Genomic DNA, 22474 nt, shown 5'->3' with positions numbered 1-22474 from the left:
TCTGTGATACAGGAAATCATGTTTCAGATAAACAAAAAGTGGAGATAAATGAGAATAGTCAGGGTGATACTGAAGAAAAAAGGACAATTAGGAAAAAGGGAACTTCCAACGTTGAAACTGATTAATGTTACGAGAAATCACTTAAATGTGGGGAATCAGTGTTCAGGAAGACCAGACACTTATTCTTTCTTTTTATATCCAATTACTGCATCAAACTTAACATTGAGCTTTCGTTTTGCAAGTGCCAGGAAACGCTCAGGAAGGATCCTTTCCAATATCATTAAAAAGTGTATAGAAGACGGCACAAAGATCATTTTCTCCTCTGTCAGGATCCCATTCATCAGCTTGTTTACCACTTGCTCAAGTTCCAGGGTGGGTCCCAGGCTGGTGCTTGGATTTTTGATGAAGCCAGTGTTTATGAAATTCGGGCAGAGACATGTCGTCTTGACTCAGGTTCTTTCTAAGGCAGCCAGCTCGTCAGTCAAAGCTCTGTGAAACCCAACAGCAGCAAACTTGCTGGAACAATAAGCCAGTAAGAAGGGGACCACAGTATGTCCACCTGCGGAAGCCACAGTGACAATATGACCATGATTGTTCTTCATCATCGCTGGAAGAAATGCCTTTGTAGTCCAGAAATGCGCAAGCACATTAACTTCAAAAGTTTTTTTCAATCTGAGGGTCTTGTGTAGCAAACAAATCAGATGTGTAGACTACACCAGCATTATTTACTAAGATGCTAACATCTCCAATTTCTGCCTTTACCTTCTTTGCAGAGCTGTAAATATCTTCTTGGTTACTGCAGTCAACCACAAAAGGATGAGCCTGGGCACCCAGTCTCCTGCATTCAGCAGCTGTTTCCTCAATTCCATGCTTTGGAGGTAGTCAGCAGGAATGGAGCATTGCAAAAATTTTATTAAATGATATTGTAACAATAAAAAAGAGTAAAACTTTGTTATTGTTGAAATTAATTACATTCAGTAAAATTTACATTAATGAAAGTTATTTTGGGGACTGGCACTGTGGCTTAGTGGGTAAAGCTGCTGCCTGTATCCCATGTGAGTGACAGTTCAAAACAGTGACAGAGCTGCAATTGACAGTCACCCATACAGGTTTCATCTCAAATGGCCTGAACACCCAGCTCCATCACATTGCCATCTTGGATGAAACAGACTTTCTTTCTTTCTTTCTTATTTTAAGAATTTTATTTATTTATTTGACAGGTAGAATTACAGACAGTGAGAGAGAGAGGCAGAGAGAAATGTCTTCCTTCCATTGTTTCACTCTCAAAATGGACACAATGGATGGAGCTGTGCTGATCTAAAGCCAGGAGTCAGGTGCTTCTTCCTGGGCTCCCACCCAGGTGCAGGAGCCCAAGCACCTGGGCCATCTTCTGCTGCTTTGCCAGGCCACAGCAGAGAGCTGGATAAGAAGAAGAGCAGCCGGGACTAGAAATGGTGCCCATATGGGATGCCCGCACCCCACATGGAGGATTAACCTACTGCACCACAGTGCTGGCTCTGGATGAAACAGTCTTTCTACAGAACTTTTGTAGCTGCCTCTGTACAACTGGAGACACATTGGTCTTGTTTCAGTGCACCAATTTTTGATAAAAATATCTTTAAAATCTCAACCTTATTCACCCGTTCTCCAGCTCCAGAACTGAGGATGTGGCATTGGTGTCCCTTCCTAGGCCAGCCAAGATCTACAGGGTGCATCTGAATGACATAACTTAACACCTCAGATCTATGACTGTCACCTATGCCACCAAGAGCAGACACCTGTCCTGCTCTCCAAGGTTCCTTTCACCCTCACACTAACATCCACAGACACAGAAACCAACCACACAGTTCTTGAGCAATATGAGGAAAGCCCCAGAGTCAGGAATTCTGTGAAGATGGTGGGAGTGGTTGGAATGGCACATGCTGAGAAGGAGGCCAGAGGAGATTTCCCATGGTCCTGACCTGCTGACATCATGGGCAGATGAGGCTAGATTCCCAGATACCAATGCACGTCTCCATTAGAAGCAATGAAGATGATCCATACATCAGCTAGAAAATCAGCCTCCTGGGACATGGAGGGGATACATCAGAACTTGTCTAACCACAAGAGATATCCACATAGTAATCAATTCCTCATTAATGCTTGACATATTTACAACATAAAGAAACATAGTATAAGTGGAGAAATTCAAATGTGGAAAGAATTCTTGGGAATTGTATTTAAATTTATCATGATTTGATCCTATTGAAAACCTAAAATTTGTTTTTAAATTTTATAATGAAAAAGGATAAAAAAAGATGTTCCATCTTACGTCTCTACAGCATAAGATATACATCAACTTTCCCAGGTTCTATATGCATTTATGAACAAAGTTTCATAGGTGTACTCAGTAGTGTGGCTCCAAAAGTCTTAACCAGGGATTCAACTAAATTTAACAAGGAATTTTAGAAGAATTCCAAAATACGTATCAGAAGAAAAATACATACTTTACTTGGTACATCTCATTTTAATTATACTATTGTCTCCATTTCCAATTGTCAGATGTACAAAAAAATCCCAGAAGCAGCAGAGTTAGTCCAACATGATGAGGAATAAAATACTTTTTAAGTTACAATTTGACTAGAGAAAATGAGAATTCACAGATCCCAGATTAAAATAACCAAGATGGCTCAATAAAAGAAAACTCAATGTCTTCTTACACTGACATTTATTACCTCAGATTTATTTAACCAAAAGGAGATTACTCCAGCTATTCCCCATTAGGCATCCCAATTTCATCTGCTAAATCTATTAAAAAAAAAGCACCTCATGATAATTACTAAAATCATACTGCTGTATGCCACCCACCATGTCCACTGTACCTTATACCTAATGTTAACAAATCTGATGCATCTCAATAGATAAATGATGTGTCTTAACTATTACAAGTGTGGCAAATGTGTTTTGTTCAAAGTTTTTCCAAAAGCCCCTCCGTCTCAGTTTGCCTTCACCTTGAAAAGATACTTCTTCTGAGGTATACATGGACACCTCATTGACTTTGCCATCAAACAGAATTTTTGCAAAAAAAATTAACCACACCCACCACTTATCAGGAACACAAGCATGCATCACATAGATGACAAGCTCCATGAATGAGATGATCTGACAGGCTTCTCAAGTACATACAAGCCTAATCATCCTACTTGGGTTTTAGTGCAATGCATACCTCATTTACAAAATTAATTGTCACCTTTGCTACAAATCAATCCAGCTTATATGGGCCTCCCTCTGATGAAAGGGGCTAAAATCCATCAAAATAAACTCTAGAAACTGTCCTTGTGCTCTCAGTGACTTTTTCATTCTAGGGGCTCACAAACCTTCTAAATTCTTTAGATCACCTATGATGATCATTAGTTCTCAAGGACTATGATGCAAGTAATTTCCCCTCTTGGCATCTTGTTATTAACTATGCTGTATGAGAAATGAAGTCTACACACCTTGTGCCTACAATTCTCCAAACCATGTTGTCTGCTAGAACATTGGCCATGAATATAGGACAATAAAATTTGGGCATGGTTGCTGAGGTCTCCTTAATAAAAGATGGACTGGGGCCGCAACTGTGGTGAAGTGGTGTAATCCTCCACATGCAGTGCTGGCACCCCATATATGCACTAGCTCTAGTCCCCACTGCTCCTCTTCCCATCCAGCTCTCTGCAATAGCCTGGGAAAGCAGGAGAAGATAGCCTTGGACCCCTGCACCTATGAGGAAGACCTGGAAGCTCTTGGCTACTGGCCTAGCATCTGCCCATCTCCAGCTGTTGCATTCATTAGGGGAGTGAACCAGTGTATGGAAGACCTTTCTCTCTTTCTCTTTCTCTCACTGTCTGAACTGTACTTGTCAAATAAATAAACCTTAAAAACTATATGTAGGATGGACCAAAATGTGGCATACTCTATTTCAGCTCCAGTATCTACTGTCTATGTAAGTGTCTCAGAGTAACACAGTAGGTCACCCTCTAGCAAACAAGAAAAGCTATTTAAGTTCAGAGGACACCATTCTGCTGCCTGTTGACTTTATTACTGTTAGTCTGGATGCTTTCATCCATTGCAATCCAGAGACCCAATTTTCCCATAGATATTAACATCAGGAAACATAAAAATATGGTAAGAAAAGCTTAAACTGAGAGTTATTATTAATAAGTATTTTAACAAACTTTCTTAGAACCCATCTAGTCCAAACCTTGGACAATTGGAAGCTGTTGTACTTAGCCCACCCATAATCGAGATGCGTTCTAATTCTTTTAACTGCAAGGAGAGTATCATAGACATTAATGCTCCAAACTGATCCAGTTCCCTGCTAATGTGTCTGGGAAAGCAGCACAGGATGACTCAAATTATTTGAGCTCCTGCTCCCATGTGAGAGACCTGGAAGAAGACCCTAGCTCCTGACATCAGTCTGGCCTAGCCACAGTCATTGCAGCCATTTGAGGAGTGAACAAATCAGAAGGAAGATCTCTCCCTCTGTCACTTTATAGCACTGCCTTTCAAAGAGCTGAAAAACTTACCATGACTCATTATGTCATTAATTTAGTACATGACACTGAGAAAATCAGAACTATTTGTTAAAAATTGGTTGCAATGCACTAGATTTATAATTTTTCAATGTATCTTTCCAATGTATAATGTAGTCCTGTGCTAGTTTAGAGTATCAGAAATTTAAAATGTGCAAAGTTTTTAAAAATATTTATTGTGAGACAGAGTTAGAGATATAGAGAGGAAGAGAAAGAGAGAGAGGCTTCTACCCACAGGTTCACCCCCCAAGTGGCCAAAATGGCTGGAGCTGGGCCAATCTGAAGCCAGGTGCCAGAAGCCACGAGTCAGCAGCTTCCTCCAGGTCACCCATGTGGGTGCAGGGGCCCAAGCATTCATGCTATATTCCACTGCTTTCCTAGGCCATTAGCAAAGAGCTGGATTGGAAGTGCAGAAGCAGGGACTCAAACTGGTGCCCACATGGAATGCTGGTGCTGCAGGTGGAGGCTTAATTCTACTATGACACAGTGTGGGCCAGTGACAGGTTTTAGGAAGATGTCTTTTATGTAGACTAGGCTACAATATTGTAAGGTAAGGTTTAGCTTTTATTTTCCACACATCAGTATTCATCTTTTAGCAATTATAAATATTGACTATCATATGCATCTTATGAAGCATTATATTGATGTTACCTGTACACAACCATCAGGCACTTCCACTGTAGAATGCATTAATGTGTATATGTATTTTTGTTTGTGTGTACATGAATGCACAACTTTTGATGGAGTTAGTACTGAAAGTAATACTGTAAGAAATCCTACACTCATTTCAAAACTTCTGTCCTCCCCAGAGTTGGCTGTCTATCAGGCAGACCACAGGGCCCCTTTTGCTGTTATGGATTGAAATGTGCCTCCCTAAAACTCAAACATTGAAGTGCTAACCACCAATGTGACTCTATCTGAAGAAAGTGCTTTTAAGCAGGTTAAATGATATATATATATATATGTCTGTCACATCAGGAGAAAGGCTTCTGGAAAAATCAAGCCTATTAGGGCCTTGATCTGATATTTTCAACCTCTGCAACTCTCAGTTGTAAAATTCCACAATTTAAATCAAATTCTCTGAGGAATTTTGTTAGCAAATTTATACATCCTCATTTCTGCCAGTGTTTTCTGCAGTCATCTGGAAGGTCCTCATGATTAGCAGAGAAATATAGAAACTAAAAACTATGATTTTAGATGACCAAATATCTACTAACACAAAAAAGGATATCCCAGAAGCAACCTACTACCATTCCACAGGACCCAGAAAAAAACAAGAATGAATCAAGTTGCAGGGCAGTGAATAATGAAAAAAAAGTGAATAATGAAAGATAACTGTGGCCGGTGCTGTGGCTCAATAGGCTAATCCTCCGCCTTGCGGCACCAGCACACTGGGTTCTAGTCCTGGTCAGGGCACCTGATTCTGTCCCAGTTGCCCCTCTTCCAGGCCAGCTCTCTGCTATGGCCCAGGAGTGCAGTGGAGGATGGCCCAAGTGCTTGGGCCCTGCACCCACATGGGAGACCAGGGGAAACACCTGGCTCCTGGCATTGGATCAGCGTGGTGCACCAGCCGCAGAAGCCACTGGGGGGGTGAACCAAAAAAAAAGCAAGACCTTTCTCTCCGTCTCTCTCTCACTGTCCACTCTCTGTCAAAAAAAGAAAAAAAATTATGGGGGGAAGCCATTGTAATCCATTAACTGTACTTTGGAAATTTATATTTACTAAATTAAAAAATATTTAAAAAAAGAATGTCAGTGATATATTCTGAGGTAAGCTTTAACAAAGGGAAAGCAAATTTTACTTTTAATTTTTCTCATATTGCTTTTGAGGAACCTGTGATGGTCATAGTTGCATATATGAGTTCTGTGTTCAGGATAAATGTAAATTTCTTTAACAAAATAATAAGTATTAAGTCATGAGGAGTAGATGAGTTTACCCAGGCACTACACATATTTGTAAAGTAGGAGGACAAGCACTGCAATGGTAAACACCTGAGCAATATCCACATCCAATTTTAGGCAGAAGAATTGGCAAATGAACTGAAACAGAGTAATTGAAATGATAGAGAAAAGCCAAGGAGATGAGAGGTGATGAATGGTGAGGGTGCAGTGTTTGAGGAGGGAGCTAAGAAATGTATGCTGCCTTCCAAACCACTTTGTTCTCAATCTCTTTACTCCGCTTCATGTTATATTTTTTAAAGATTTATTTATTTGAAAGTTGGAGTTATGCAGAGAGAAATAGAGAGGGAGGTCTTCTATCTGCTGGGTCACTCCCCAAATGGCTGCAACAGCTGGGGCTGCACAGATCCAACACTGGAATCCAGGAGCTTCCTCCAGGTCCTCCATATGGGTGCAGGGACCCAAGCACTTGGGCCATCTTCCACTGCTTTCCCAGCCCATAGCAAAGAGTTGAACAGCCAGGACTCGAACCAGCACCCATGTGGGATGCTGGTACTGTAGGCAGCAATTTTACCCACTACATCACAGTGCCGGCCCCTCTGCTTCACTTTCATAATGCAACTTATTCTTAAGGAAACTATATTTTACATTTTCCTGTTAGCATATTGTCATATTAACTCCTAAGAGAGAAGTGGCCTGTATTCTGTGCTTAGAAGAGGATTTGGCGCATAGTAGAACTTCAGTGAAGTGCTACATGAATGATGTGCACTCAGTAAATGAGGTATTTAAAGCATACATTGCATGTAACCAACACAGATATCACTAATGACCTTGGGAAGACCAATTTGAGAGGAATAGTGGGGACAAAAATAAGACTCCAATAAGTTGAATAATAACAGAAAGGAAAGGAAGTGAGATGGATGCAAAACTACTGACCACTTTTTGAGGAATTAAATTCACAAAGGGGCTAGCATTGCAGCAAAATGGGTTAAACTGCCACCTGTGATGCCACCATTCCATGTGAGTTGCAGTTTGAATTCAAGCTAATCCACTTCCAATTCAGCTCCCTGCTAATGCACCTGGGAAAGCAGAAGATGGACCAAGGACTCGGCCCCTGCCTCTCATGTGGAGGACCTAAATGAAGCTCCTAACTTCAGCCTGCCCCAGCCACAGTTGTTGCAAATTTTTGGGGTATGAGCCAGCAGATGGTGTCTTTCCTTCTGTAACTCCACCTTTCAAATAAATAAATCTTTAATAAACAAATAAACTGATTAAAAAACAAAAACCCAATATCCTATCATCTTATTCCAAAAAGACAAAAAAGGACAAATCCTAGAGATGATATTGGAAAAGAAAATCCTCACACATGGAGGGTGAAAACATGAATTAGTATAGCTGTTATGGAGAAAAGAATGATCATTCCTCAAAAAAGAAAAATAAATCTACCATTTGACAGAATTATTTTGCTCTTCGCTATATATTAGAAGAAAATTTTATTAGAAGGAAATTATAAGGAAATGAAAAGAGCATATCAAAGAGACAGCAATTTTCCCATTGTCAGTATAACACAGTTCACTGCAGCCATGATTTGGAACCAACCTAGCTGTCCATGAATAAAAAAATGTACAAGGGATCATTATTTAGACACAAAAAAGAATAAATATTGTTACATTAACTGAAATAAGCCAGAAACAGAAACACAAATGTCACATGTACCTTATCACATATGGAAGTGAAAAAAAATTAATGCATCTAAACAGAGAATTGTTCTTGTCAGAGAAGGGTAGAGGCTAGGGACAGACGAGGATTGGATGACAGGTACCAAACTACAGTGATTCACAAGTAACTGCTGGTGTTCCACAAAATCATTAGATGATGATAATATACCATATTAGGTCCTTTGTAAAGAACTGAAGAGGAGCTGGTAGCCTCAAATCATGAAGAAGAAACAGAAACGATAGTTGTTTAGCATAATCACTTTCATCTAATCAAATAGTGCAGTATACCCTATAATAATGAATGCCTAGTACACATTAAAATCAAAAATTATTTCAATAACATTTTAAAATCAAAAGCATCCCATTATACTAACAATGAGCTATTTGAAAATGAAATTAGGAAAACACTTCCATACTTAACAGCATAAAAATAGGAACAAATATCCTCCAGCACTATCTTCATTGGTTAGCAGTGATTAATCAAATACACAGCTCAAAAATCAATAAATTGGGGTAGGTGCTGTGGCGCAGCAAGTTAATGCCCTGGCCTGGAATGCCAGCATCCTTTATGGGCACTGGTACTAGTCCTGGCTGCTGCTCTATGATCCAGCTCTCTGCTGTGGCCTGGGATATCAGTGGAAAGTGGCCCAAGTCCTTGGGCTCCTGTACCCATGTGGGAGACCCAGAAGCTCCTGGCTCCTGGCTTTGGATCAGCACGGTGCACTGGCCACAGTGCACCTGCTGCAGCAGCCACTGGGGGGTGAACCAATGGAAAAGCAAGACCTTTCTCTCTGTCTGTCTCTCTCTCACTGTACACTCTGCCTGTCAAAAACAAAATCTTTAAAAGAACAATAAATCAATATGGTCTTTCAACTTGAAATTTCTGATCAGCCTTACATGGTTTATAACCAACAATGCCAGCATCCCATGAGCACCAGTTCCAGTCCCAGCTGCTTCATTTCAAATCAGTCCCCTATTAATATGCCAGGGAAAGGAAGCAGAAGATGGGCCAAAAGTCGGGTTCCTGCCACTCATGGAAGTCCAAGAGTTCCAGGCCTTTGGCTTCAATCTGGTGTTGTCTGGCCACTGCAACCACTGTGGGAAGTTCTGCAACCATTGGGGGAAGTTTAAAACAGATCCCTCCCTCCCTCCCTCCCTCCCTTTCTTCCTTCCTTCCTTCCTTCCTTCCTTCCTTCCTTCCTTCCTTCCTTCCTTCCTTCCTTCCTTCCTTCTTTCCTTCCTTCCTCCTTTCCTTCTTCCTATCCTTTCCTTCCTCTTTCTTTCTTTCTTTCTTTCTTTCTTTCTTTCTTTCTTTCTTTCTTTCTCTCTCTCTCTCTCTCTCTTTCTTTCTTTCTTCTCTCTCTCTCTCTCCCCTTCTGCCTTTCAAATTCACAAAGTAAGCCTTTTTTAAAACATATTTTTAAAACTATTTTAAAAGAAAGATAGGAGAAACTTTATCAAAGCAAGGAGAGCATACGATGAATAGTAGGACTCCTAATTTCAAAAATCTACACTCAAGAAAAAGCTAATGAAACTCAAATTATAACCAAACATCATTATCTATTATCTACTATAATCTTTATCTTGAGAGTTAGGGAAAAAAATGTTCATTCCCTGTGAAAAAACCAACCTCGGGTGGGCATAGTGGGTTAAGCTGCTGCCTGCAGTGCCAGCATCCCACACAGTACTGGTTGAAGATCTGCTGCTCCATTTCCAACTCAGCCCCCTCCTAATGCACCTGGGAAAGGAGCAGAGGACGGCTCAAGTGCTTAGGCCCCTGTCCCCAAGTGGAGACTAGGAAGAAACTCCTAAATCCTGGCTTCAGCCTAGCCTAGCCACAGCCATTGCAGCCATTTGGGAAGTGAACCTATTGATGGAAGATCTCTCAGCCTAAACTTCTCTCTCGGTACATATGCCTTTCAAGTAAATAAAAGAAATCATAAAAATAAACCATACACAATGTAGTATTTTGGCAATTCTCTCACACAGAAAATCTTTGATAAACTGTAGATGAGTGTTCCCGCATTAATGCAATTCAGAAAGAGGATTCCTTTCTCCCAACCTGTGGTAGACATCATAAATGTAATTAATGGGAAGATGAATGGACACCATCAGACTGCTTCCTCACAAGGCATCTTTCCTTAAAGCCATCACTGCTATGTTACCAGATTATGTACTTCATATGAAATATTTGTCTCTTACAAATTTTGAGTACATTGCCAAAACTGACAGCAGTGCAGGGACTGATGTGCCAAGGACAGCCAGTTAGGGAGATGAATCTAGGAATCCTATTCTTGGCTGCTTCCAAGTCCTATTAACAGGCACACAGCATGTTTGCTCAGAAAAAGGTTTTACTGTTGTTTCATGGGTGTGAAGCAGCTCTTCCCAGCAAAAACACAAAACTACTTGTCCATTCACAAGCTCTGTGATAGGAAGTGCACAGGAGAATAGTTCAAACACACTGGGGTTAAGAGGAGAAATGCTGTCACCCTAATACCTCAAACTGGAATTCAGTTTCTATTTTTACTTTCTAGATGCCCTCATTGTTCTAAATGAGTTTCATAAATTAGTAACTTGGGGGCCAGTGCTGTGGCATAGCCAGTAAACCCACTGCCTGTAGTGCCAGCATCCCATATGGGTACTGGTTTGAAACTCAGCTGCTCCACCTACAATCCAGCTCACTTCTTTGGCATGGGAAAGCAGTGGAGGATGGCCCATGTCCTTGGGTCTCTGCACCCACATGGGAGACTTGGAAGAAGCTCCTGGCTCCAGGCTTCAGACCGGCACAGCTCCGGCCTTTGCGGCCAATTGCAGAAGTGAACAGCAGATAGAAGACATCTCTCACTCTTTCTGCCGTTCTTCCTCTCTCTGTGTATTTCTGATTTTTCAAATAAATAAATAAAGCAGTAACTTGGTGACAACAACTATCTATAAGAACATGTGAAGTATTCAAACACAGTTTGTCACATAAAGTCAGCAAGTTTTCAAGGGCACACCTTCTACACTATGTGGGCATCTCTGTGGGGGGGAGAGGTGCATTTTTTTCTTCCCCTCTTCTTTCTTACCATTCTCACATTAATAAATTCTATAGATGCTTCCACAGACCAGTCTCTATGAAAATGTAGAATATCCTCCCATGACAAAAATGTCATGGGTTTAAACACAGAACCCAAAATAAGAAAAGTATTTGGCCTTCTTAATTAAACACTGGGGAATGTAAGATAATCAGTGGATCATTCAGTAACTGTAAAGACCTGGGCGGAGAAAAACTGTCACTTTTCTATATTTATGATGTTGTAATTCTCCACGTTATGCAAACTCAGATTAAAATAACTCCAGTTAGTGGGCAGCACTGAGGCAAGAGTGTCTACTCTCTACAAATGCTATTCTCTACAGAGTCAGCAAACCATATGGGCGCTGGTTGGAATCATGGCTGCTCCAGTTTCCATCCAGCTCTCTACTGTGGCCTGGAAATACAGTAGAAGATAGCCCAAATACTTCATCCCCTGCACCTAGGGGTAGGAGACCTGGACAAAGCTCCTGGCTCCTGACTTCGAATCAACACAGCTAGAGCCATCTATCTTTACTTCTGCCACTTTGTAACTCTGTCTTCCAAATAAATAAATAATTAAAAGAAAAATAGCTCCATCCTGGAAGAAGCTCTTGGCTCCTGGCTTCGGATCAGCATACCTCTGGCCATTGCCGCCAAATGGGAGTGAACCATCAGGTGGAAGACATCTCTCTCTCTTTCTCTCTCTGCCTCTCCTCTCTCTCTGTAACTCTTTCAAATGAATAAATAAATCTTTAAAATAATAGCTCCAGTTATTGACAACACAGTAGACTTGCATTAATTTTAGTTCACTTTTCACTTTACAAAGGGATCAGTGGCAGGTAAAAACAGTTGACAGCCTTGCTAACAGGAGAAGAAATAGCTGAAGACAGAAAAAGAAAAGCAGCCAAAGAAATCATCAGCTACGATTGCATGGCCTTGTAGAAGAAATACAGCCACAACCTGAGGCAAAGAAAGAAAAGTGGACCCCATCCAACACAAACCTTGAAAAGTGGATGCTCACAATTAATGAGTGAAACAGCTGCCCACTGAAATCTTGTCTAGGGAGGGAAGATGTCCTAAGTTCTGCTTCTGTAAACTCCAGTCATAAATCAGTCCCTGGCATCTTTTTTTTACAAACATACTGGACCCACCAACCATTGGAAACGTGGTCCTAAGTCATGTAGGCTGCATTTAAACCCACCAATGCTGTAACAGCTGAGGTATGATGCTGATGAGCCTATAAATATTCTAAGAAACTTGAGTTTGATGCTCAATTCTCAGGAAAACCCTTCTCCCACATGCGTCCCCGACCCTTCCTGTACCCCAAATCTGCTGCAGAAAGCCCCGGGAGCAGGTACTCTTTCTTCTGCACACACGGGGAGTGAAGCGGGGAGTGCAGGGCAGAGAGTCCCTGCACGTGGGACCCACAGGCGGAGGATGAAGAGGGAAGCAGCAGCAGGAGGCAGGCTCGGAGTGAGCACCTGGAAACTGCCTGGGATCACACGTGCAGAGCAGAAGATGCAACAAATGCAAGAGAAGGCACAGCACAGCCTCCAGGGTTGACTCAGATCAGGGAATGAACTCCCTCTGGTCCCAACTCAGAGGCCCATGGGCGGGCACTAGTACGCGCATGCGCACAGGCATTCGGAACGCAGAATACGCCTGAGCTCCTGGGAACTCTGGGAAATGAAGTCCAGGCCACAGCATCCCTAGAGACACAGGCTGCCCCCCACCCCCAGGGCTGCAGTCTGGGGTGGGTGCCCATGACCAGAGGGTGTTTGCTTTTGTTTATGTCCCTCTTTCCTGTCCTTCCCAACCCAAAATCTCAAGGATCATTTGGTGTCCTTCCTTTCCAGAAGCAAAATGTTTTCTTTTTATATGTGAATTTTCTCTCCTCTTTTTTTAAAGATGTATTTATTTATTTATTTGCAAGTCAGAGTTATGAGAGAAGGTGAGGCAGGAAGTGAAAGACAGGGAGAGAGAGGTAGAGAGAGAGAGAGTGTGTGAGAGGTCTTTCATTTACTGGTTCACTCCCAAATTTGTTGTAACCGCTAGGGCAGAGCCGATCCAAAGCTAGGAGCCAGGAGCTTTTGCCAATTCTTCCACGCGAGTGTAGGGGCCCAAGGACTTGAGTTATCTTCCACCACTTTCCCAGACTACAGCTGAGAGCTAGATGGGAAATGGAGCAGCTGGAATTTGAACCGGCGCCCATATTGGATGCTGACACTTAAGCAGTGGTTTTACCACAGCGCCAGACCCAGAAGCAAAATCTTACAGAGTGACAACCACTGCTGCTAATTGACCCCAAATCCTAACTCTCTTATAACCTCTGTCTTCTTTCAGAAAAAATCTTATTTGCTGCATTGTCCCTGGAAACTTCTCTGAAATCATAAATGACAATGAATAAAATGTAACTTTTAGTGCAGGTGTAAAAGGCACAGTTTAACATCCAGTTCTGAGAATACAATTTTTATTTGTGTTGTATTGATTGTTCTTTTCAAATCATTTTACACCTTCTTTTAATTTACCAAGTACAGAGGCCAACAGAGGAACTGGATGCAGAGCCAACATTGCTGAGTATCTTCAAGGAGCCAGGTTAAGCGGCTAAATGTCTTACATCATGTCATTTATACCTTAGAATAATTCTGGGGTCAATATGATCAATTTTCAAACAGGAAATTGAGTGGAAAGAGTTCAGAAAAAGCCCATGACAACATCATTAAAAAGGTCTAAGCTAAAAGCCAATGAAATATAATACTAATTTTAAAAAATCATTCTTTTGGGGCTCAGTTTCTAACACCTTAAATTTCTCATAGGGCAAAAAAAAAATGAGAGAGAAGAAGAGTACCTACAATAATTTACACTGTAGAGAACCACATATGATTATAACTTTTCTGAAAAAGGAGGAGATTCAAAGTTGCTATTATTCCATGGTCATTTTTTCTTATGTTTAATATAAAAATGGCATGTATGCATTATGAATTCTTAGTTGTGTGTTTTCTGGATTGTTTTATTTTTTAAGTAGAAGTTCAAATGGATAACTGGGTGACATCAAGTTCTTTGCTTATGATTACTTCTCTGAATTAGAGTTCATGGAATTAAATTTGTTGCTGGATTAGGAGTGGTTAAATCTTTATCCACTGACTTCACACTAGTATTTTCAAGGTCAGGCAATATACTTTGGGTAGATTGTTCTCTCTTGCCAGATGGAAAACTTCATGGGGCAAGAAACATATTTGATGTGAAATTAAAATTCAGCATCTTGACAGAGATAGTATTTTAGTTAAATGAATATTTGAAGATATACAAAATAAATAAATAAGATTTCTGAGCTCCAAGAAATACTTAATAGATGGGCCTAGGAAATAGAGATCTATTTGATGACTGCCACACTTAAATGAATATGTAATTTGTTGTTCTGACACAAGTTTGATCATAAAAGGGGCATATTAATAATTATACACTGTTGATATGTATAAACCAGAATCATCTTGGGCCAAACAAGTTAAATGTTCACCCTAGCTATGGAAGGCATTCCATTTCTTTATTTAATAAGCATTTCTTTAAATATTTATTTGAAAGTCAGAGTTACACAGAGTGAAGGAGAGGCAGAGAGAGACAGAGAGACAGAGAGAGAGGGGTCTTCCATCCGCTGGTTCACTCCCCAATTGGCAGCAGTGGCCAGAAATGTACCAATCTGAAGCCAGGAGGTAGGAGCTTCTTCTGGTCTCCCATGTAGGTGCAGAGGCTTAAGGGCTTGAGCCATCTACTACTTTCCCAAGCCACAGGCCACAGCAGAGAGCTGGATTGGAAGTGGAGCATCCAGGGCATGAACCAGTACTCATATGGGATGCCAGCATTGCAGGCGGTGGCTTTACCTGCCTAGCCACAGCACCAGTCCCTTTAATAAGCATTTATCGAGCATTCCTTTGTGTGGTATGTTGAAAGAATTACCAGCCACTTGATTTCCCTAGAAATTGGAGTAAGAGATACTCAGCAGCAAGATGTAGGCAGGGAGAGTGGACTGAATAACAAAAGGCTTTGGACACAAAGGAAAGGAAACAAAAGGTAGGGAGGATAATTAAAAAGTCTATTAAAGGTAATTTAGTAGGACCTGAACCAAGGAACTGTGGCAGTGGGAATGTAGAAGAAGCAAGATTACAATGAGATCTAAAAGGTAGAATCAACAGGAGTTCAATGCTTTACTATGGCAGATGAAAGCAGGAGAAAAGTCATGTGTAAATCTGAATTTGGATTGTATTATTAAAGGACAAAGTGTTCTCAGCACATTAATGTTCATCAGTAATACATGCTTTCTCCAATCCGCTTATAAAATGCCCATAAAGCCAGGACACAATCTCATAGGAATATGTGATCTGTAATCCCTATGTCAATCATCAAGCCAAACATTTTTAACTGCTACTATATACAATTGTCCTCATTATGATGCAGTTATTTAGAAACCAGAAGGCATAATCAGGGGCTGTAAGAACAGTCTTTAAAAAGTTAAATTCAAATTACTTAATTCAAAGCTGACTTTGGAATACCTCACAAATTCAGAGTTCATGTGTCTACCAACTTCAGGTACTCGAAGTACAATAAAGGAGAACATGAGTAAAAATTTTTCCCAGAATAGCCAAAATATGCATTATAAGGTTCAAGTGAGGTGTCCTGCCACAGGCTCACCATAGTGATTCTTAAATAAACTCACTCTGTCTTGGTTGCTCTGGCAGGAGTAGTTGGGCACACAGAGAAGAGGAGAGCAACAGATGTGAACTGTGAATAAGTTGAAAGGGTTCCAACAAGAGTGCTGCGGAGCTCCGTGGCCCTACCTGAATGTAATATGCAGGCAGGCATTTGATTTCTGGGAGACTACAATGCTCTAGGAGAACTGAGCACCATCAGAGCATTCAAGGCCAACATCCACAACTCACTGAGTGATGATGGATCACAGTATCTTGGCTTCATGGACAGAACTAAGCTTGCTGCATCTTTCTGTTTGGAGCCACTGGAACTGAAGAGCACATGGGGTCATAGAGGGTGGAGGAGAATGGTGTGTGGGGGTCTCATGGTGGTGGTAGCTGTGCAGAGGGAGGGGTGGAGGAGGAGAAGATTGAGGGCCCTTAACACTGTGGGAGTGTGGAGCAGAGAAGGGAGGGAGACAGGGATGACTTGTCTGCATCATGCCTGGTACTCTCTTGGGTGTAAGTGACAGAACATGAATGGTGGGAATATAATGCTTTCCCTAACAGCACTTCCAGTCCTGGGGGACAGATGACAAGACATAGACAACTACAAAACCATGTGAGAAAGGATGTAGGGACACAAGAGATTCTCCTACATCATTTGTGAATGCCATGCCAGTGTCAGGTAAGAATATTGGGTTAAGGTCAGATCTCAGGGGTAGCAGAGCCCAGAAATGACAGCACTGTCTGAAATGAGAACAGGGAGATGGTAGTCAGAGGTAGGAGGGGCAGCACTGTGAGGGCTGCATGAAGAGCCCTGGCTGCTTGCACAGTGCCTGCCACCCACTGTGCATGTGAATTTGCCACAATGGCAGAGAGGGCAAGTGTTGTGACAAAGGCAGGAGGGGAGCTGCTGTGTTCCCAGCTACCCTGAGGGGCCATCACTAGCATGTCTTCCCCCAGACCCTGTTGCTACCCTGCCCCCACACTATGCTCCAGCATGCCAGGACCAGGAATATCAGGTTAGCAGCTGTCAGCAGTGCTGGTGCTTGGAGAGACACTGAAATGTTTCCATTTATGAAGATTGGGAGAAAAGTGAACCAGGGAGATTTTTTTTTAAATAAATCATTTATTTTTAGATTTTTTTTAATGTCTTGATCTGAGAGGTAGAATTACAGGCAGTGAGAGGGAGAGACAGAGAGAAAGGTCTTCCATCTGCTGGTTCACTCCCCAAATATATACAATGGCTGGAGCTGCACCAATCTGAAGCCAGGATCCAGGAACTCCTTCCAAGTCTTTCACCTGGGTGCAGGGGCCCAAGGATTTGGGCCATCTTCTACTGCTTTCCCAGGCCACAGCAGAGAGCTGGATGGGAAGAGGAGCAGCCAGGACTAGAACCGGTGCCCATGTGGGATGCCAGCACCGCAGGTGGAGGATTAACTGATTGCTCCACAGCACCGGGACCAAACCAGGGAGATTTTTAAAGAAATATTTATTTGTTTATGTGAAAGCAAAGTACATAGAGAGAAGTAAAGACAGAAAGAGACATCAAAGCAAGGAAAAACTTTTTAAAAGCCCTATGATGAAATCAGTGATAGGGCATTTTGTAAATTACTTTCTATTTACATGTGAGAAGAATAAGTAGTCAGAAAATAAATTATGAATGCATAGGCCAGGATGATAGATGTTTCAAAGGCTTCACAGCATTCCCCCATTCTGTTTTCCCAGGAAACACATTGCTAATCATGGAACTACATTCCTGCACTTTCTGATGCATCTTCTGAATCCTTTACAACAGTGTTCAGAGTCAGAGACCTGGAAGAAGCTTCTGGTTTTTGCTTTGGATTGGTGTAGTTCTGGCCATCATGGCCAGTTGGAGAGTAAATCAGCAAATGGAAGACATCTCTCTCTCTCGCTCTCTCTCTCTTTCTCTCTCTCTCTCTCTCTGCAAATGGGATTGTCACAGAGTATCCAAACTTCCACATTTTTGCAAATTAGGTCTTGTATAAAGTTCTGTAACCTTGAAAGACTAGTGCAAGGCAGGCTACACAATGCAGGAAAACAGACATTTTACTATAAGAAGACATACCATGAAACCCCAAAAATGCAACTGCCACATAGTGTAAGTCAGCCTGCACACACCTCACAAGGATTTCTCAGGAAATGCAGGGACATTTCACTAGCAGTGTTAATGTACTCATCTTACAGACAGGTAAAGAGTGACAGAGGTGCAATCAACATTCACCCACACACATTTCATCCAAATGGCCTGAACATCCAGCTCCATCCCATTTCCATCTTGGATGGACAGACTGTCTACAGAACTTTTAGAACTGCCTTCTGTACACCTGGAGACACATTGGTCTTCTTTCAGTGTAGCATTTTCTTACAAAAAAAAATCCTTAAAAGTTCAACTTGCTAAAATATTCTAATAAAAATTCACCCTTTCTGCAGCTCCAGAACTGAGGCTGTAACACTAGTGTCCCATCCTGCACCAGCCAAGATCTACAGAGTGCAACTATTGTGGCCCTTTGGTGAATGAACCAGTAGATGGAAGATATCTCTTTCTCACTACCCATATCTCCCTACCTCTATTACTCTGCCTTTCAAATAAATTAATAAATAAATCTTGGGGCTGGCACTGTGGCACTGTGGGTTAATGCCCTGGCCTAAAGCACTGGCATCCCATATGGGTGCCATTTTGAGACCCAGCTGCTCCACTTCTCATCAAGCTCTCTGCTATGACCTGGGAAAGCAGTTGAAGATGGCCCAAATCTTTGGGTCCTTGAACCCACATGGGAGACCCAGAGAAGCTCCTGGCTCCTGGCTTTAGATCGGTGCAGCCCAGCCATCGCAGCAAATTGGAGAGTGAACCATCGAATGAAAGATTTCTCCTCGCTCTCTTTCTCTCTGCCTCTCCTCTCTCTGTGTAACTCTTTCAAATAAATAAATTGTTAAATAAAATCTTAAAATATGAAAAAACCTTCAGTAGCTTATTTTCCCCACACAGTCCTTACTCTATCTCAGAATCAAGTTCAGCTACTCAAACTATTAAGGACTGCATTATTCTCACAATTAAAAAAATAAGTGCAACTGATTTCTGTTTTAGCCCTAAGTACCTCTTTCCCTTGTAGTATGCTATGTGTTATTTCTAGGGTGGCACTAAAACACGGCCCACTACATCATCTGTATAACAATAAAGATTGTATTGGACATCATGACCCCTAGATTTAGAATATTAACCTTGAAGCTTCATTTGAAAATATAACTAATACATATTTTGCTATGGCAACAGAAAGATGATACCAAAGTGCCTTATCTTGGATAACTGCAATGCTTGATAGTCATGACAAATTCATCATTCATCTCGTTTTTATATATTCCCGGAGAATAAAATTTATCTTTATTTTTCCATTTTTATTCATAAATTATTATAAATCTAAAATGAAAACTGACAGCAAGCTGGGGAATAATTAAGAAAACCACTTGGAGCAGCTAGTGCACAGTGGGCTAAAGCCCCAGCCCACAGAGCCAGCATCCCATATGAGTGCCAGTTTGAGTCCTGGCTTCTCCACCTCAAATCCTGCTCCTGCTAATGAGTGGGAAAGTACTGGAGGATGACTCAAGTGCGTGGACCCATGCAACTATGTGGGAGACGCAGAAGAATCTTCTGCCTCTTGTCTGTAGATTGGCTCAGCTCTGATCTTTGTGGCCTTTTGGGGAATGAACCAGCACATGGAAGACTCTCTTTCTCTCTCTCGCTCTCTTTTCCTAGCACTCTCTGTGACTCTGTCTTTCAAATGTATAAAATAAATATGTTTTAAAAAGTACACAATTAGCAGCTGATGTATTAATTTTCTTTGAAATATCTGGAGGTGCCCTGAATCTGGAAGAAAACATGAATGCAAGTATTAAAAAGAAAATTTCTTGGCTTCCCTTCTACATTGCACTGTAGAAAAAGGAGTGCTAGAATGAATAAAGAATCATGAATACATAAACAGAGAAAATGTCAACTTCACCATGGAGGAGTAAGCGTTTAAACATGGAAATATATAGGCAAGTGCTCCCACCTCTATTAAGTGGCAGAGATTAACCAGAAGTTATCCTTGGTTTAATGAAAGCATTGCCAAAATTTTATTAAATGATAATGTAACAAAAAAAACCAGTAAAACTTTGTTATTGTTGAAATAAATTATGTTCAGTAAAATTTACACTAATGAAAGTTATTTTGGGGACTGGCACTGTGGCTTAGCAGGTAAAACTGCTGCCTGTATCCCATATGGGTGTTGGTTCAAATCCCAAATGCTGCACTTCAGATCCACCTCTCTGCTATGGCCTGGGAAAGCAATAGAAGATGGCCCAAGTCCTTGGGCCTCTGCACCCGTGTCAGAGACCTGGAAGAAGCTCCTGGCTCCTGGCTTGGATTGGCATAACTCTGGCCATTGTGGCCAGTTGGAGAGTAAATCAGCAAATGGAAGACAACTCTCTCTCTCTCTCTCTGCAAATGGGATTGTCACAGAGTATCTAAACTTCCACATTTTTGCAAATTAGGTCTTGTATAAAGTTCTGTAACCTTGAAAGACTAGTGCAAGGCAGGCTACACAATGCAGGAAAACAGACATTTTCCTATAAGAAGACATACCATGAAACCCCAAAAATGCAACTGCCACATAGTGTAAGTCAGCCTGCACACACCTCACAAGGATTTCTCAGGAAATGCAGGGACATTTCACTAGCAGTGTTAATGTACTCATCTTACAGACAGGTAAAGAGTGACAGAGGTGCAATCAACATTCACCCACACACATTTCATCCAAATGGCCTGAACATCCAGCTCCATCCCACTGCCATCTTAGATGAAACAGACTTTACTTTTTTTTTAAACCTTCTTTGACAGGTAGGATTACAGACAGTGAGAGAGAGGCAGAGAGAAAGGTCTTCCTTCTGTTGGTTCACACTCAAAATGGTCACAATTGACAGAGCTGTGCTGATCTGAAGCCAGGAGCCAGGTGATTCTTCCTGGGCTCCCACATGGGTACAGGGGCCCAAGCACCTGGGCCATTGTCTCCTGCTTTCCCAGGCCACAACAGAGAGCTGGATGTGAAAAGGAGCAGCCAGGACTAGAACTGGCACCCATATGGGATGCCGGCACTGTAGACAAAGGATTAAGCTACTGCACCACAGCACCGGCCTTGGATGAAACAGACTCTACAGAACTTTTGGAGATGCCTTCTGTACACCTGGAGACACATTGGTCTTCTTTCAGTGCACCTATTTTTGACAAAAATATCTTTATAGTCTCAACCTTATTCACCCGTTCTCCAGCTCCAGAACTGAGGGTGTGGCATTGGTGTCCCTTCCTAGGCCAGCCAAGATCTACAGGGTGCACCTGAATGACATAATGTAACACCTCAGATCTATGACTGTCACCTATGCCAACAAGAGACAGACACCTGTCCTGCTCTCCAAGGTTCCTTTCACCCTCACACTAACATCCACAGACACAGAAACCAACCACACAGCTCGAGTATATGAGGAAAACCCCAGGGTCAGGAATTCTGTGAAGATGGTGGGAGTGGTTGGAATGGCACATACTGAGAAGGAGGCCAGAGGAGATTTCCCATGATCCTGACCTGCTGACATCATGGGCAGATGAGGCTAGATTCCCAGATACCAATGCACGTCTCCATTAGGAAGCAATGAAGATGATCCATGTATCGGCTGGAAAATCAGCCTCCTGGGACACGGAGGGGATACATCAGAACTTGTCTAACCACATGAGATACCCACATAATAATCAAGTCCTCATTAATGTTTGACATATATACAACTGAAAGAAACATAGTATAAGTGGAGAAATTCAAATGTGGAAAGAATTCTTGGGAATTGTATTTAAATTTATCATTATTTTTAAATCTCATAATTAAAATATGGTTCTAAAAACCTCACATATTTCTTGTGCTTTTTTTTATTTTAACTATTTGAAAGACAGAGTTATAGAGAGGGGTAGAGCAAGAGAGAGAGGTCTTTCACCTGCTAGTTCATTCCCCAAATGGCCACAACAACCAGAGCTGAGCTATCCAAAGCCAGGAACTAGGAACTTCTTCTGTGTCTTCCATGCAACTGCAGGGGCCCATGAACTTGAGCCATCTTTCACTGTTTTCCCAGGCCATAGCAGAAACAAGGTTCAGAAGTGGAGCAGCTGGGACTCCAATCAGGCCCTATATGAGATGGCAGCACTGCAGGCTAGGGCTTTCACCTGCTGCACAATAACACCAGCTCGCTTAAATATATAATTCTTACAGATACTCAGGAAAAGACTCCAAGGATTCTTTGTAACTTAAAATATTCAAAGAAACCAATCTTCCTGAACAACCCATTTTTAATCTTGTAAAATGATGCTTGATTTTACCTACTAAAACAATTTTTCAGCTATCAATGCATCCTGTTTCACAGTAAGGAAATTTATTTGAATACATTCAGTAGATTAAAATGGCTGGAAGTTGGGCTGAGTGCCTTCTAAAATCTTCATGAATATTTAAAATTGCGCTAACTGGTAATTCCTGAAATT

This window comes from Oryctolagus cuniculus, chromosome 17 (assembly GCF_964237555.1).
Source record: "Oryctolagus cuniculus chromosome 17, mOryCun1.1, whole genome shotgun sequence".
Lineage (NCBI taxonomy): Eukaryota > Metazoa > Chordata > Mammalia > Lagomorpha > Leporidae > Oryctolagus > Oryctolagus cuniculus.
This window is presented reverse-complemented; position numbering follows the sequence as displayed.